Here is a 14,992-nt window from a genome sequence, read left to right on the forward strand (position 1 = left end):
CCTACCAGACGCACCATAAAATATACATCAGTCCAGTAGCAGCGGCCAAAATGATCTGTTCCATCACGCTGCGCTTTTTTGGCGCATCTGAAATGTTTATACCCTAGTGATCTAGTACAATACTGAAATCGTCAGCGATCAGCTTCTTCCATTGGCAACACATGCCTGCCGCGGCAGCTGCTGAGAACGAACCACTCCATTGGATTTACACGCACATGAGCTGTCGCGAATCTTTCGGCCGAAGCGGCTTGCAAGGACCTGTAGGCTGCAGCTCTTGCTTGGTCAACAAACCACTTGTGTCCATGGGATCTGGATTAGTGACAGGGTTGCAGTTAAGAAACTCCAGAGGACTGAACATTCAGTCTGATCGGCCGATTGGTTAGTGATAAGATAGTAGGGTTCTCTAATGTTTTCCGGGACAAGGCAAGCCATGGTGCCCCCTCTGGGAGACAGGAGACGACGATGCTTTTGCTATTTTGGTGACCACTCCTTGAGGGCCGGTCAAGGCCAGCCCAGAACTCGTCTGCGTATGAACGATCCACATATATATAGGTCACTATTGACCTGCAGCTGCATGTCTGCGAACGAGAGATTAGTGCTTGGCATGTTTCGCGATCGTACGTAGTTGTAACACGGAAATCTGGTAGAGCACAACGGTGGTTTCGCACCAAGGATTCAGACGGGCGTTCGTGCCGAGCGAGGCGCCGAACAAAGTGCCTCCGCTCCATGGACGGACGCACAGCCGGGGCAGCGGGGCAGCCGCCGCGGGAGCTGAGCACGTTGCGCGTGCGCGGCAGAGGGACTAGCGGAAGGGAATAGGCCGAGCGGCGTGCACGGGTCAAGAGTTGCGCACGGGAGAAGAATTTTTTTATTTTTATATTTTTTGAATCGTAAAATTATAAATATATGTATCCATTTTAACAAATTGGTAATCTAGACTCTCGCCGCCTGTTGAAAGAGCGACATGAACATGTGGTTCATTCAACAGGTGACAGGTCGACATGGCCTGTCATTATGGACATGCCTTGCTACCTGTCGCCCTTTCAATGAGCAACGTGTATATGTTTTTTTCAATAAAATTAGAATTGATAATAAAATAGAAAATTCTGGATTAATCAGACGATAAGAGTAGAAGCAGGCAAGGTTCGTTACAATATTATTCATTACAATATAACAATAATCAGTCACATAACTCTATAATGCGTGGATGAAACAGATGAACGATGAGGCCACGGACGTCTCCCATCAGAAGCTGAGCCAAAAGGACCTGCTTCACCGTCGTTGTCACATACTAGATCTTTGGTGCAATTTTGACAGTGTGTCCAATTTCTTTACACTTATTGCACCATTTCATACGACACCTGGCTTTGGATTTGTCCATGTTATTACAAATTCTTATGGTCTTACGACGTCCCTTCTTCTGCTTCATGGTGTCAGGATCCGAGACATATAATTTGTTCGGTCTAGGGTTCATTGTGAACGAACCCAATATCCTAAATCTATATAGCTCGTAGTTCCACATCTCGAAGAGAGCTTCCTTTATGAAGTAATTGGAGATATAACTTCGAGACCTCAAGTCAGTCTTAGCACAAACATCAATGACATAGGAGCACAGCTTGTGCAGTAGAATTGGCTTGTAGCAGCTATAATTGTATCTTTCAGTAGTGAGCACACACTTATGAATAACTTTTTTATGGTTTCCCCCCTTTGACCTTTGTCCCTACACAAAATTTCATATCAGTGTTATGCAGTCCCCATGGGCTTCACCTGGTGTATCTGCGTCTTCTCCATCTTATCAGCTATGTATTGAGTCAACTTAGACCCATATATCAAACGACTTTCATTCATTGCTGTTGACGTTGCTGCAAACCGGTCCATAAAGTATGCAAGTCCCTTGCAGAATAAATTCCATAATTCCGACTAGTGGCAATCCCTTAACAACTTTCATGACTCAGCTGTAAATTTCAGCTAAGTTTGTTATCATAATTCTATACCTTGCTCCATTGGTATCATAGAGGAAAGCCCACTTCTCATTCGACTCATTCACAATTCACTAAATACAAGCTGTCTGAGTTCTCACCCTCGACAAAGACGAATGTCACTAGTAATACTTGGTTGTTTCCATCAACTCTAATAGTAGTTAATATCTAAACCCTATAATTACCGGTAAGTAAGGATCGGTCAATGCAAAGGTGTAACACCCTGGTTTTTAATTTCATAATTTTCTAAAAACATTTTAGAATTTAATTAGGGTTTAAATAAATAGTAGGTTAAAACCTATTTTCTAAAATAAATATAATATTGACATATGTTATATCTTGATTGAAGTGCATTCATGCTGAGAATAGAAGCATTAGGGTTTTCTTATGTGAAAAAGGAATTTTTGAAAACATTGAGGCACGTCGTTTGAATTTTTGGAAAAGTTTGACGAATGCTTTCATAAAAAGAAAATTTCTTTTTCCTCCCTTGGGCATAATCTCCTCCCTCTTCTCTTTTTCTCCTCTTCCATCCAGTGGCCCACTCTTCTTTCCCTCCTGGACTGAGCCCATTTCTCTCCCCTCCTTCCCCTGCCTCTCACTTGGGCCACGCCCCGGCCCAGCAGGCAGCCTGCTCCTCCCCGCCTCTCTACTAGCGCCCCAGCCGAAACCAACCTTTGAGCGTCGTCTCCCTCGCGTCGGTAGAGTCTAAGACAAGCACGACGCCACCGCCGTTCACCGAGCCCGAATCCCAACAACTTCCAACCAAATTCGAGCTGCTCTCCACGTTTATCTGTTCCCCACCTATATAAGTCCGCACCCCCACCTTTGATCTATTTTCCTCAAACCGAGCCGCCTCGAGATCCGGCGCCGCCCACCATTGTTGCTGCCGCGCTGAGCTCAGCCGCACGTCCCTCTTGCTGCCTCTCCGCCGCATCTGAGCGCATCTCCAGGACTGCGTGCTTGTGAGGAGCTAATCCCATCGCTTCTTGTCGCCTCTCCACATCTGGAATGCCATCATCGACGAGGAACTGAGAGCCAACATCGCCCTTCTCACTGCTAACCTATGTCGCCGCCTCCTGGAGCCACCCGACGCCCTAGGTGAGTTCGTTGTGCTCTCCTTTCCGTGTTTTGCTGCTCGTCATCGTGATTCATGACCGGCGATGTGCTTTTCGTCGAGTTTTGATGAGATTGCCGTCGTGCCATCGCCGCTGCCACCGTCTGTCCTTGTCGCCGGCCAGCTAAGCCCCTCCCGAACATCTCAGCCGTTTGATCCATGTTGAACGGTCCATATTAGATCTAGAATACCCCTTCGCCGCCCAATCGCTTGACGCCACATGTCCCCTTCATAATCCCAGTCAGCATCCACATCATCGTCCACTTCATCGGCCATGTCAGCAGATGAGCCGACATGTCAAGCCACGTCAGCCGCCCTTTTACCTAGTCATTTCTCTATTTATTTTAAGGCAAAATTAGGTAGATACCATCGCAAAAGTGCTCATATTGGAAAATACAATTGGCTGTGAGGATGACATATGGGCCCATGGCCCACATGTCATCCTTACACCGATGGTATTTTTTAACTTTTACGATTTTTGCGATGGAACCTAGCAAATTTCCCTTTTTTAATTCATGAAAAGTGGCAAATTTTACACTTTAGCCCCTAAACTTTCCTATATTTACCTAAAAGCCCATGTCTTTTAACATCTTAGACCCTAAACTTTCTTATATTTGCAAATAGGTCCCTCTATTTTTAAAAAAAGGCTATGACATTTCTGTTTTAGTCAAAACAATTTCTTTTCTTTTATAGGTTTAACCTTAAACTTGTTTTTAGCGTAACTTTCTCGTTCTAGCTCTGATTTAGATAATTTTTGCACTCTTGCGTTTGTAGCAAAGTGTACTATCTTTTAGTACCTTTTTCATAGATGTTAGTTATTGTTTGGTATATTGTTCTTAGTTAGTTTTATTGTGTACTTTTTTAATATGTTCCAAGAGCAGACTAAGAGCAGTTTGAGAATCTCCAGGACCAAGTCTTTGAAGAGTCTGAGCAGCAAGTTGAAAGAGGCAAGCGTCTTTGAACATTCTGATCCTAGCTTTTCAAATGTGTTCTTTATTTCAAACATGCATGCTGTTAATTCTGAATCCTATTATACTTATAGTACCATATTCCATATATTCCTTCTCACCTAGTTGTCGGTAGTGGTTATGTTGGGTAACTTATGCTTAGCTTTATACAAGGGTATGGATGGGTAGTCAGTTAAACATGACTAATGATATATGCAACTATGAGTTGAGAAATTTTGGTAATAGTATAGAAATATGAAACCTTAGGTCTTGAGCAAAGAAATGCTAGTGATGGTGGTTACAGTTATGTTGTTGGTTTAGTACTTGCTCAAGTGATATAATTAAGGACCGGTTCGTGGAGCAATAACCCAAGAAGTATCGTACCAACCACGAGACTTGGTATGGGACGGGCTTGGCCTATTAATTAGTGGATTCCAATGTTTTACGTGTCAAACCGTAAGAGTGGATGTGTGGAGACAGCTAAGGCCAGAACTATTTGGTTAATGGTATGTGATGTGCAGTGGAAGGGAAGAGTGAAATCTTGCTGGAGCTACAAGGTGTAAAAGGGGGCTTCCGTGTGGGGTGAATACCATTTTGACGACGGTGAAACCTAGCGGGCGTGCACATACTGGATGGAACTTTGTAATGACCTTGTAGTGATTTTTTGGGCGACACACCATGGGCGTGTGTTAAGTGTTTCGCAGACACAGCAACAAGGAAAACACGACTCATGAGGAAAGTTGAACAACCTTTGCAGAGTGTAAAATCTGATATATCAGCCGTGCCTATGGTTATGAGAGACTTGGATCCTCACATGATTAGTTGGTTCGGATTAGTAGTTTGGTTGGATGGTTCTTGGTTACCTATGGAGGGTATCAAGTCGAATGGTTTGGGAACCTGAAGTGGTTTTCAGGTAGTTGGGAAATATGAGGAGTTGTTTCTAGGATATGGAAGTCTAGTGATGAATCACATAGTTAAATAGGATAGTTTTACAACTCTACGATAGCATAGTTGATATTTATGCAAATTTAACCTGTTACAGCATGTTCTTTTATTTAATCTTGCATGTCATTTATTTTTCACACTTGCAGAGTACGACATGTACTCACACTTGCTATTTCCATCCAAATGTACATCAAACGCTGCTCAGACAATGAAGAAGAACCATACTACTACATCGATGAAGATGAAGATTACTAGACTTGTGGTCCCCTGGTCAATTGCATGCGGAAGATGAGAGCTTCATTGTGTGTTGCTAGTGTGTTTTAGTTAAAGATTTTGAGGTATTTCTATATTGTTTAAGTTAAACATTGTAATAATGGCATTGTGTGTGATACACTGATGAAGTCGCTGCATGTATGAAACTTGATCCTGACATACATGTGGTTTACATCTGGTTTTATCCCTTTATACAACCGGGTGTGAAAAAAAAGATATGACGACAATACTAAAAAAACTTGAATACAAGCTCCAAAGGTAGAGAATGTGCGCTACAGGACCAATATATCAGGTTCTTTAACCGATGAGTAGTGCGCAGTGTCAATGTAAGTTTCAAGGTTCTTATGATCAATAGTGCAAAGCAACTGTGGGAGATTATCGTACGATATTTTGTATGTCTCGAACCTCATCTCAATTACCTTTCTCTGTGCCCTCCAAACCATGTCGTAGCTGATGGTGTACCGATATTGCTTCCCAATTGCCCTGATTATGGATCTAGGCTCAATGTTTAGGTTGATCACAATCTGATCATACATGACATTAGCAACAAAAGTTGCTAAAATGTTCATGTGGTGCTTCTCCAGTTCATTCAGCTTATAAGTGTGGTCACTACTATTGAGACTTCCCAATATTCAACCCACTTTTCCTTAAAGGCATGCACCCATCACAGACAGCCATCCTTCACGCACTTCATATAATACTCCTTCCTGCTAGACTTGACAGCCCTGAACTGCCTCCAAAGAGATATCGCCTATTGACCACAACATCCTTGACAGCCTGACTGCTGGGGTACCTAACTCCCTAGCACACCTCGTTCTCACTATACTCCCACGACACATGATAGCCTTCACTCACCATTAGGTTTGCAAAATTTGGATTATTCCGTCTGATATGTCATCCTAATGAGCTTCCTCATCCACCCAATCCTCTCGCCCCTTCTTTTCAATTAAACCAGAGATGAGTTGTCACACCCAAAAAGCCCTAACCTAGCCATACAACACGCATATGCATCATGACATTATGTTTAATTTATGAGCTTCATATTTAATGTTTTCGGCTTTTGTTTTATGTGTTCAAAACATTTTGGAAATGGTACGTTGTTAAGAAACTCGAGTTCCCACCATATACTTATGAGTGAGAATTTTTTTTGAAGTAGTTTAGATAGCCCAAAACTATTTAGGAAGGAAGGGGACAAGTTTTGGTAGAAAAAAAGGGGAAAGGAGGAAGAACTTTCTGCACGAGGGCCTGACCCATGATCTGACCGGCGCTACTCGCGGTCTGACAGCCAGAACTCAGAACGCCCACTTAAAACCCATCGACCACCTCTCACTCTCTCTCTCGCACTCATTTCCACCTCTACCCAAAATTGAGAGAGACAAAGAGGAGCACCACCTAGACCACCACGACGGTCAGAGATCGATGGCGAAGACTTCCCCGAGCTTCACCAAGCCTCCCCGAGCTTCTCCCCGCCGTAATCCTCACCAGACAAGCTTCCCACACATCAATCTTCCACCCCAAGGCCGAGCACCACCCCGGAGCCCGATCTCCAAATCGAGACGTCCCCAGAGCCGGTCAACCCTCTAAGAAGTTTCCCCACACAAAGGTTAGATTTTCCTGACCATTTTCCCATCATCCCTAAGCTCCAATCGATCCCCATTAGCTTAAACCCAAGCTCCACCCTTAGTCATGGATGTCATCAATGGGGTCCTTGTGTTTGGCCCCGTGTATATTGCCCAAACCACCCAAAATGAACTCCCATAGTCTTGTAGAGTGTTTTGGTACCACCCTTAATCGAAAGCATCACCAGAGCCTTTGCTGACAACCTCGCCGAGGTGCTGCTGGCCAAGCCCAGTGGTCTGACCACCGAGTAGCGCCGCTCAGATCATGGGTGCTGCTAGAATTAGTTCCAGACTCTATAGTCAGGAATCAGACCGCCACTGTGGCTAGTCTGACCGCAATGGGTCCAATCTGACCACTATAGCTACTCAGTACCAGTTCTTCTCTGTTCGACCCCCACGGTTTGACCGCCACATCACCCGATCTAACTGCCAAGTACTCAGAACCCAATGAGCTTAGGTTATCCTCTGTGTTGTTTAAATCTCTTCTAGCCCAATCAATCAAACGTTCTTTTGGAAATGTTTTTATGACATGTCACAGTGCATCTCGTTTATGATCATGCAGCATAAAGCATATCTCTTAGCTCATTTTTTATTTATTTGATGCATTGTTCTATTGATTAGAGAGTAACGTGTCGATGATTCAAGAGATTGAGGCCGAGATCGAATCGAAGGTGTACGTGAGCGAAGCACCGGTGAACCAAGCCAGGCATCTATCATATTGCACCCTTATTTTACGATGGTCATGTGAAGGAACTTGCTAGTTGCATTAAGTAAGTTTGAGATGTGAAGGTCAAATGGGTAGATCCTATCTTGTTGCATTACCTTTGTTGTGATTGATATTACCATTCCCTTGTAACCATGGGTAACGATTATAATCAAATCTAGTGGTATCAGTATATGCTTAACTATGCTTAGTAATACTAGTAGAAGTCGAGCAGTGGATGTAGCCATCGTTCGTTAGTTGTAGGACTTGTAACATAGATTCTACGATGAAAGTTAAGTCAATGTGGTGGGTGGTGTTGGATACGTGACTTCAGCGGTGGATGTCGCCACCCTTAGTCATGGACATCATCAATGGGGTCCTTATGTTTGGCCCCGTGTATATTGCCCAAACCACCCAACATGAACTCCCCTAGTCTTGTAGAGTATTTTAGTACCACCCTTAGTCAAAAGCATCACCAGAGCCTTTGCCGACGACCTCGCCGAGGTGCTGCTAGCCAAGCCCAGCAGTCTGACCACCGGGTTGGAACTTGGTCGACTAGAATTAGTTCCAGACTCTATAGTCAGCAATCAGACCACCACTATGTCCAGTCTGACCACAATGGGTTCGGTCTGACCACTATAGCTACTCAGTACCAGTTCTTCTCTGTTCGACCCCCACGGTCTGACCGCCACATCACCTGATCTAACCGCCAAGTACTCAGAACCCAATGAGCTTAGGTTATCCTATGTGTTGTTTAAATCTCTTCTAGCCCAATCAATCAAATGTTCTTTTGCAAATGTTTTTATGACATGTCATAGTGCATATTGTTTACGATCATGCAGCATAAAGCATATCTCTTAGCTCATTTTTTATTTATTTGATGCATTGTTCTATTGATTAGAAAGTGACGTGTCGATGATTCAAGAGATTGAGGCCGAGATCGAACCGAAGGTGTATGTGAGCGAAGCACCAGTGAACCAAACCAAGCATCTATCATATTGCACCCTTATTTTACAATGATCATGTGAATGAACTTGCTAGTTGCATTAAGTAAGTTTGAGATGTGAAGGTCAAATGGGTAGATCCTATCTTGTTACATTACATTTCTTGTGATTGATATTTTACCATTCTCTTGTAACCATGGGTAACGATTAGAATCAAATCTAGTGGTATCAGTATATGCTTAACTATGCTTAGTAATACTAGTAGAAGTCGAGCGGTGGATGTCGCCATCGTTCGTGAGTTGTAGGACTTGTAACATAGATTCTACGATGAAAGTTAAGTCAATGTGGTGGGGGGTGTTGGATACGAGACTTGAGCGGGTGGTAGGGACAAATGAGAAAGGAGTCTCGGATATCATAGCCCCGCTTGAGTTGGTTAAAGACAGTATCGATGTTTTCCTGTGCCCAACACTTGCCATACTTACCACATATCCATGTATGGGATGGATGAGCTGAATATCTTATGTCGTGTGCATCAACTAACTATGGCCCTACGATGCATCGAGAAAACTGAAGAGGTGGAGAAGTTTGTATTGGGATGGCAAGGACCCTATGGGTGTCCAATGGGAAGAGCCCCAACGGAAACTAGGTATCCTTGGCAGCGTGGGCATGAGCCGGTCTGATGCAACGCATATGAGAAAGGTTGTCGCGAGGGCCGAGAGGATAGACTCGTGTCGTGTGAGTAAAGTTGTACCCCATGTATGGTGAAAGATCAATTCGAATTGCCGCGCTCTTGGTCATGAGCATGCTTGGTGTCCTGACACTTCGTCGTAGAGTCACGTGATGATCTTGAAATGATGGTCATGCTCATCGGGGATGAGTGTGATAGGGAAATGTTGATGTGATACCTTCGGGTTGATCACCGGTTTAAGGTTACTCATTAGGTTATTGGTAGGATTTGGAAAAAATATGGTTATACCAGTTGAGTCATCTAACTCTTCATACTTAGGTGCTTACATATAAAGATGATTGAAAATGGCATCTAAGAAAATGTGTCAGCTTATGGTTTAGTTTCCTTGCCATATCCAAATGCCTTATCCTTCGAGTCATATATATACATATATACACCCATATGTGTAAGTCTTGCGAGTTCCTTCGTACTCATGGTGCTATTGTTGAGTTTTTATTGTAGGTGAGGACGAGCAGGTGTTTGGCTACTTTTATCCCGCTGATGTCGGTGATGGGCAAGAGTAAAGCCAAGCAATACGAGATTAACCTAGGTGATGCTTAAGGGAAAAAGCATCATTGGTGTCTTTTGTTATTTTGTTGTTTTTGCTACATATTTAGATGAAGTGGTACTAGAGACGAACTTGTTGTAATATGGTCTCTAGTCCTCGTTTTGGGTCAAGTTTGTGGATAACTTGGCACTAGCTACCTTCTACTCTGATAAATTATGTCGAATCATGTTGTAATATAATTTACACTTGTTGTGCCTTATCGTGATAAACATGTTATAAAGGTACATGTGGGATCTTGGTAGGCATTGTCATGTCCCAAAATGCTAATTATATAATCATCATCACATGTTCTTGCATGTGTTTGTCTATCAAAAACAAATTAAACATGTCTCAAACACCTTAGAGATAGTTAGAGCACTTTGGAGAATCCCTAAATACTTTGGAGAAAGAAAAGAATAGAAGGAGGATGATGAAGGGAGACTTAGGAAAATTTCAGCAAAAGACCCCCCCCCCCCCCCGCGGTCTGACCGGTGTCACTCGTGGTTTGATAGCCAGGTGCGCTGCCACGTGGGCTGCCATGTGGATTTCCCACGGTCTGACCACCCAAGCTCACGATCTGACCGCCAGCACATAGAGGCTTGGGTTAAGTGAATCGATAACTTTCTTTTGCTCTCTCCCTCTCACTTCTCTCTTACTCTTCCTCTCTCCATCAGACCCTAGAGAGAGAAAGAGAGGTCTACTCGTCGCGTTCGAAGGCCGGAGATCGGAGGTGGGAACCCCCACGAGCTTCTCGGAGGACTTCTCTAAGTTTTCCCCTCTTCTCCCTCGCTGGAGATCCGTTCATCAACCGCAAGCTTCATCACCACTCCGAGAGCCGATTCGCGAATCAGAGCCTCCCCGAAGCATTCCAATCCAATAGAAAGTTTCCATAAGCTGAGATGAGCTATCCTCTACCGTTTCCATGTTGTTTCCGAGCTTGATTCGACCCTCGTGTCGTTTAGGCCCAAGTTCAACCTAGCTCAGATCCAATCCATGGGGTATTTTTGAGTTTAGCTCGGTGAATGATATCCAAATCACTTTAGAAACACTCCACTAGTCCCATAGAGTATTTTGGTACCCTTCGTTATCAAAGGTTTCACCAAAATCCTCGCCGGTGACCCCACAAAGGCGATACCGGCAAGGTATAGCGTCTGACTGCCACTAAAGCCATTCTGACCGCCAGTTGGGACCGGAGAATCCGAGTTAAAAACTTATACAGGAGTCTAACCACCACTTGGATCGATCTGACCATTGGTGGGCGGTCTGACCGCCACCATGCCTACGGTCAGACCATCAGAGGCCAAAACTCTTTGCTGGTCGCCGGTCAGACCGTCACCTCTATGTTGGCCTGACCGCCAGCCTGTTAAGGCTAGGTATACTTAGGTTACCTTGTCCGGGGTTTCAAACTTTGAAACCCTAATCACTTAGCGGTCTTTTGCAAATGTTTTGAAGCTCAGCGCTCTATTATACTTTAAGCATGCATCATTTGTGCATTTTTATGTCATTCATTTGTTTATGCATTGCATTTTGATTCGTTTAGAGGGCGTTGCACCATCGGTCCAAGCGAGTGAAGGCGACACTAACCTTCCGGAGTTTTGCCAGTGTTGTGAAGGAAAGTATCAGGCAAACTCTAGAGCAGCAAGGCAAGCATCTAAGCATATTGCACCCTTTAATTTGAATTGTGGAGTCTAAAATTAATAAATTATGTTTTATGTAAGTTTGCATGTTCAATGAGTAGATGTCGGGCTTATATGGGTAAAACATATGTGATGCATTCTCCTACCATAGTTATTTGATAATCCATATCCTTGTAACCTTGATAACATTGTTGATGTCTAACTTGAAAGTTATTCAAAATGCTTAGCAATACATAGGTTCTTGGTAAAAGTCGAGTGATGATGCAACCATTGCTCGCAAGCTTATGGCTTACTTATTGTTCACGAATATTGATAATGATGTTGATGGTGGGATGAGATGTGAGAATGAGATGAGATCTGAGCGGTGTTAGGGGTGTCTTGTGCCCCGGAGGAGTTCCTCGGGGTAGTTCGAGAGAGGAGCCCGGGTACCATAAACCACTTTGCATTGGTTAAGCACTGTCTGTCGGTGCAGTTAGCTTTAGCACTTTTCGTACTTATTACATGTCGCATATGGGAATGATAAGCCGAATACCTTTGTAGTTGTGGCCTTTTGGCGTGCGAGTCAATGGTGTGAGTGGACGGGCTTGCAGAGGTATCCAGTTTGCTTCGGGAGTAGTTCTAGATGACTCCCGCACCTATCGGCGCATGATCAAATGGGTTGGGGCTTATTGGGAAAGGTTGACACGAATACCCCCTCGCGTGGACTTGTGTGGACACGTGAGCTGTATGGTCCTTGAGTCATATAGGTAAAGGAGTACCCCTGTAGGGTATAAAAATAATTCGAATTGCCATGCTCTCAATCATGAGCATGTTTCTATCCATTTACATTGGTCGTAGAGTCACGAATGTGGGATGGTGGTATGGATGGTATGTTGGGTAATGTTGATAGGTGGCTATTGATGTATTACTATGGTTCTATTTACATTTATGTGCAGGTTGGTAGTTACAAGTTTGGAAGGGTATGTTAGTTGTGTTTAGATGCTCACACATATGTGTCTAGGTTACGGACGCATATTTTTTAATCAACCTTGTGGCCTTTTTTCTTGCTAATGGCCCAATACATATTCCTTAGAGTTGGGTTATTTATATGTACCTATATAGATTAAGTCTTGTGAGTACCTTTGTACTCAGCTGCTCTACAGGTTTTGCAGCTGAGGAAGAGACGATGTTTGGTTACTTCACGTCCACCGATGCTAGTGGCGGAAATGAGTAGGCAACTACTCAGAGGTCGCGCTTTTGGGGTGAAGCCTAAGGGCATATGGCTTCACCCATCTTTTGCTGGCTTTAGCTTTTGTTTTCGGTACATAGTTTCTTTTTTGGCTAGAAGTTGATTAGTTTTAGTATCCTCTTAAATCCCTTTTGTTGTAAATTGTTAAACTTGTAAATGGTTAAGAACTTGTAATATGATTTAATTACTCGCTCTTTATTAAGCTTGGTTATGATTGCTTATGTTGGAAAGGCATGTGTTTCGATCTTGGGCACAAAACACGTGCCGCGACTATCAAGATGATATTCTGGTTAATCATTGAAGTCATGATTATATAAATGATCGACTTGGTGATTAAATAGAATATTATTTGAACGGTTCCCCCATAGGCACGTACTGGGAATACCAGAATTGCACTCGTTTTAATTGAATGGTTGTTGCAATGGACGTTTTAGATATGGGTTAGCACGTAGCATGTCAGATATCAAGCGTATGCTAGCTCTTATCTTTATAACCGATCAACACATTCGATTAAGCTGAATGCGATTTGGACGGCTCTCACATGAGTTCTCCCTCGTCTGCATCAATAGTTAGTTCCATCAGATCGACCAATGACTACTTTACATCCGATTCTTCCCCCTCGTGTACCACCATTTCGTCACCCCTCTCCACAACATCTCTACCTGCAACTCTCCGACTACCTCCCGGTACCTCCATTGCATAAGCAACATAGTTGGCCAACCTCTCTCCATTGCTCGCTGCAATTACCTCCAAACTGAGGTTTCAGTTAGCTAGAAAACATCCCAGTAAACACTTTCAGTTCCACGGTCCACTATAATGCTAACGGTCAACTCTTATTGGTCAGAATCTATTCTGAAACCCTGCATTAATCAACCATACAATATTACAAAAGTATTTTCTACTGATCTAGCTATACCCTTATCCACTAAGTCAAACACCGACAAATCTACCCCTTACGGACCATAAATAATGTCTCCTTCTCCATAAAAAATCTTAAAATATCACTTACCCGGCATACCCACGATCGACCAAAAAAAATACTATTATTTTGATTTACAATAACTATATGTGCTAGATTTATAATAACAGAACGTAATAAAACAAACAACTAATGTTACTTAAAAACCTATGTCTAATAGTTGCTTAAAAAACTAGATCTAATAGCAGTGAAACTATTTTTAAAAAATCTAGATCTAACAATTACTCTATATTACTTAAAAAACCTAGATCTAATAACACTATAATTATCATAAAATACCTACCTCTAACTCTAACGGTTACAACTATAAAAAAAATAAAGATTACAATATTTACATTCGCTACTTTCCTCTCCCTCTCCTCTCGTCCCCTTCTCTCTTTATCTGTTTCTACTGATAGTTGTTGTGTGAGAGGCTGGGAGTGCGTGGCCTCTTATATAGGAAAAGTTGTCACCCTTCAAATGGACGATAGCTTTTTCATGGGCCCCACATGGCGCAAACACTCATGTCGCCTGTTGAAAGGGTGACAAGCCGCCCTTCTAACAAGCGACATGTCGACGTGGCATCCAACATGATATCGTCACCCAGTCCAGGCCGCTGACACATTATGTCACTCGTTGGAAGGGCAACAGGTAGCATGTCATCTTTTTAACATGCGATATAAGTCTATATTTGCAATTTTTTTAAAAACAAACATATATAATTTCAATTTTATTAAATTAAAAAAAACATGTTCTGCGTAGGCTTTGATGGCCTAAGCGTTAAAATTTCGATTTATGGAATCTTCCATAATTGACTTAGCTCATAATTAAGCCAAGTTAGATGGGCTTCGTAGCTAAACCTGAATTCCTAGTAAGACTCATCTCTCTATATATCCATGATTATGATAATGAAAGAAAGACGACTTTAAAATACACATGTGTCTACTTGGATTCTTATGATTGTATCTACTGTGTTAATCGTGGGAGACGAAGAAAGAAAGGCAATGTGATATTCAACCTTAAGCGACATTCCTTCCGATATTATACCGAGTCTGGAATACTCAATGACATGCCCTACGTAGTCATCACATGTAACTTTCCTCTCTCTATCTTTTGAACTGTTCCACATCAAATGACCAAATCGTTGAGCGACCGCAACTCTGTTTAAAACCATTATCATGTGCGACTAACATAATTAAGAAACTTCAGCGAATGTGCAACTTCCTTTTGTTTACGCAAGTTCAGCCCAATGTACCAGATCTATTGACCACGAAGTGAATACGATTGAAAATACACGTGCAACGAGGACCGTGCCACCCACTTACAATAGACTTTATAAACTCTAGTTTATCTCAACAGTTTTCTCTAAAC

The sequence above is a fragment of the Phragmites australis genome, chromosome 21 (genome assembly GCF_958298935.1).
Source record: "Phragmites australis chromosome 21, lpPhrAust1.1, whole genome shotgun sequence".
Taxonomy (NCBI): Eukaryota; Viridiplantae; Streptophyta; class Magnoliopsida; order Poales; family Poaceae; genus Phragmites; species Phragmites australis.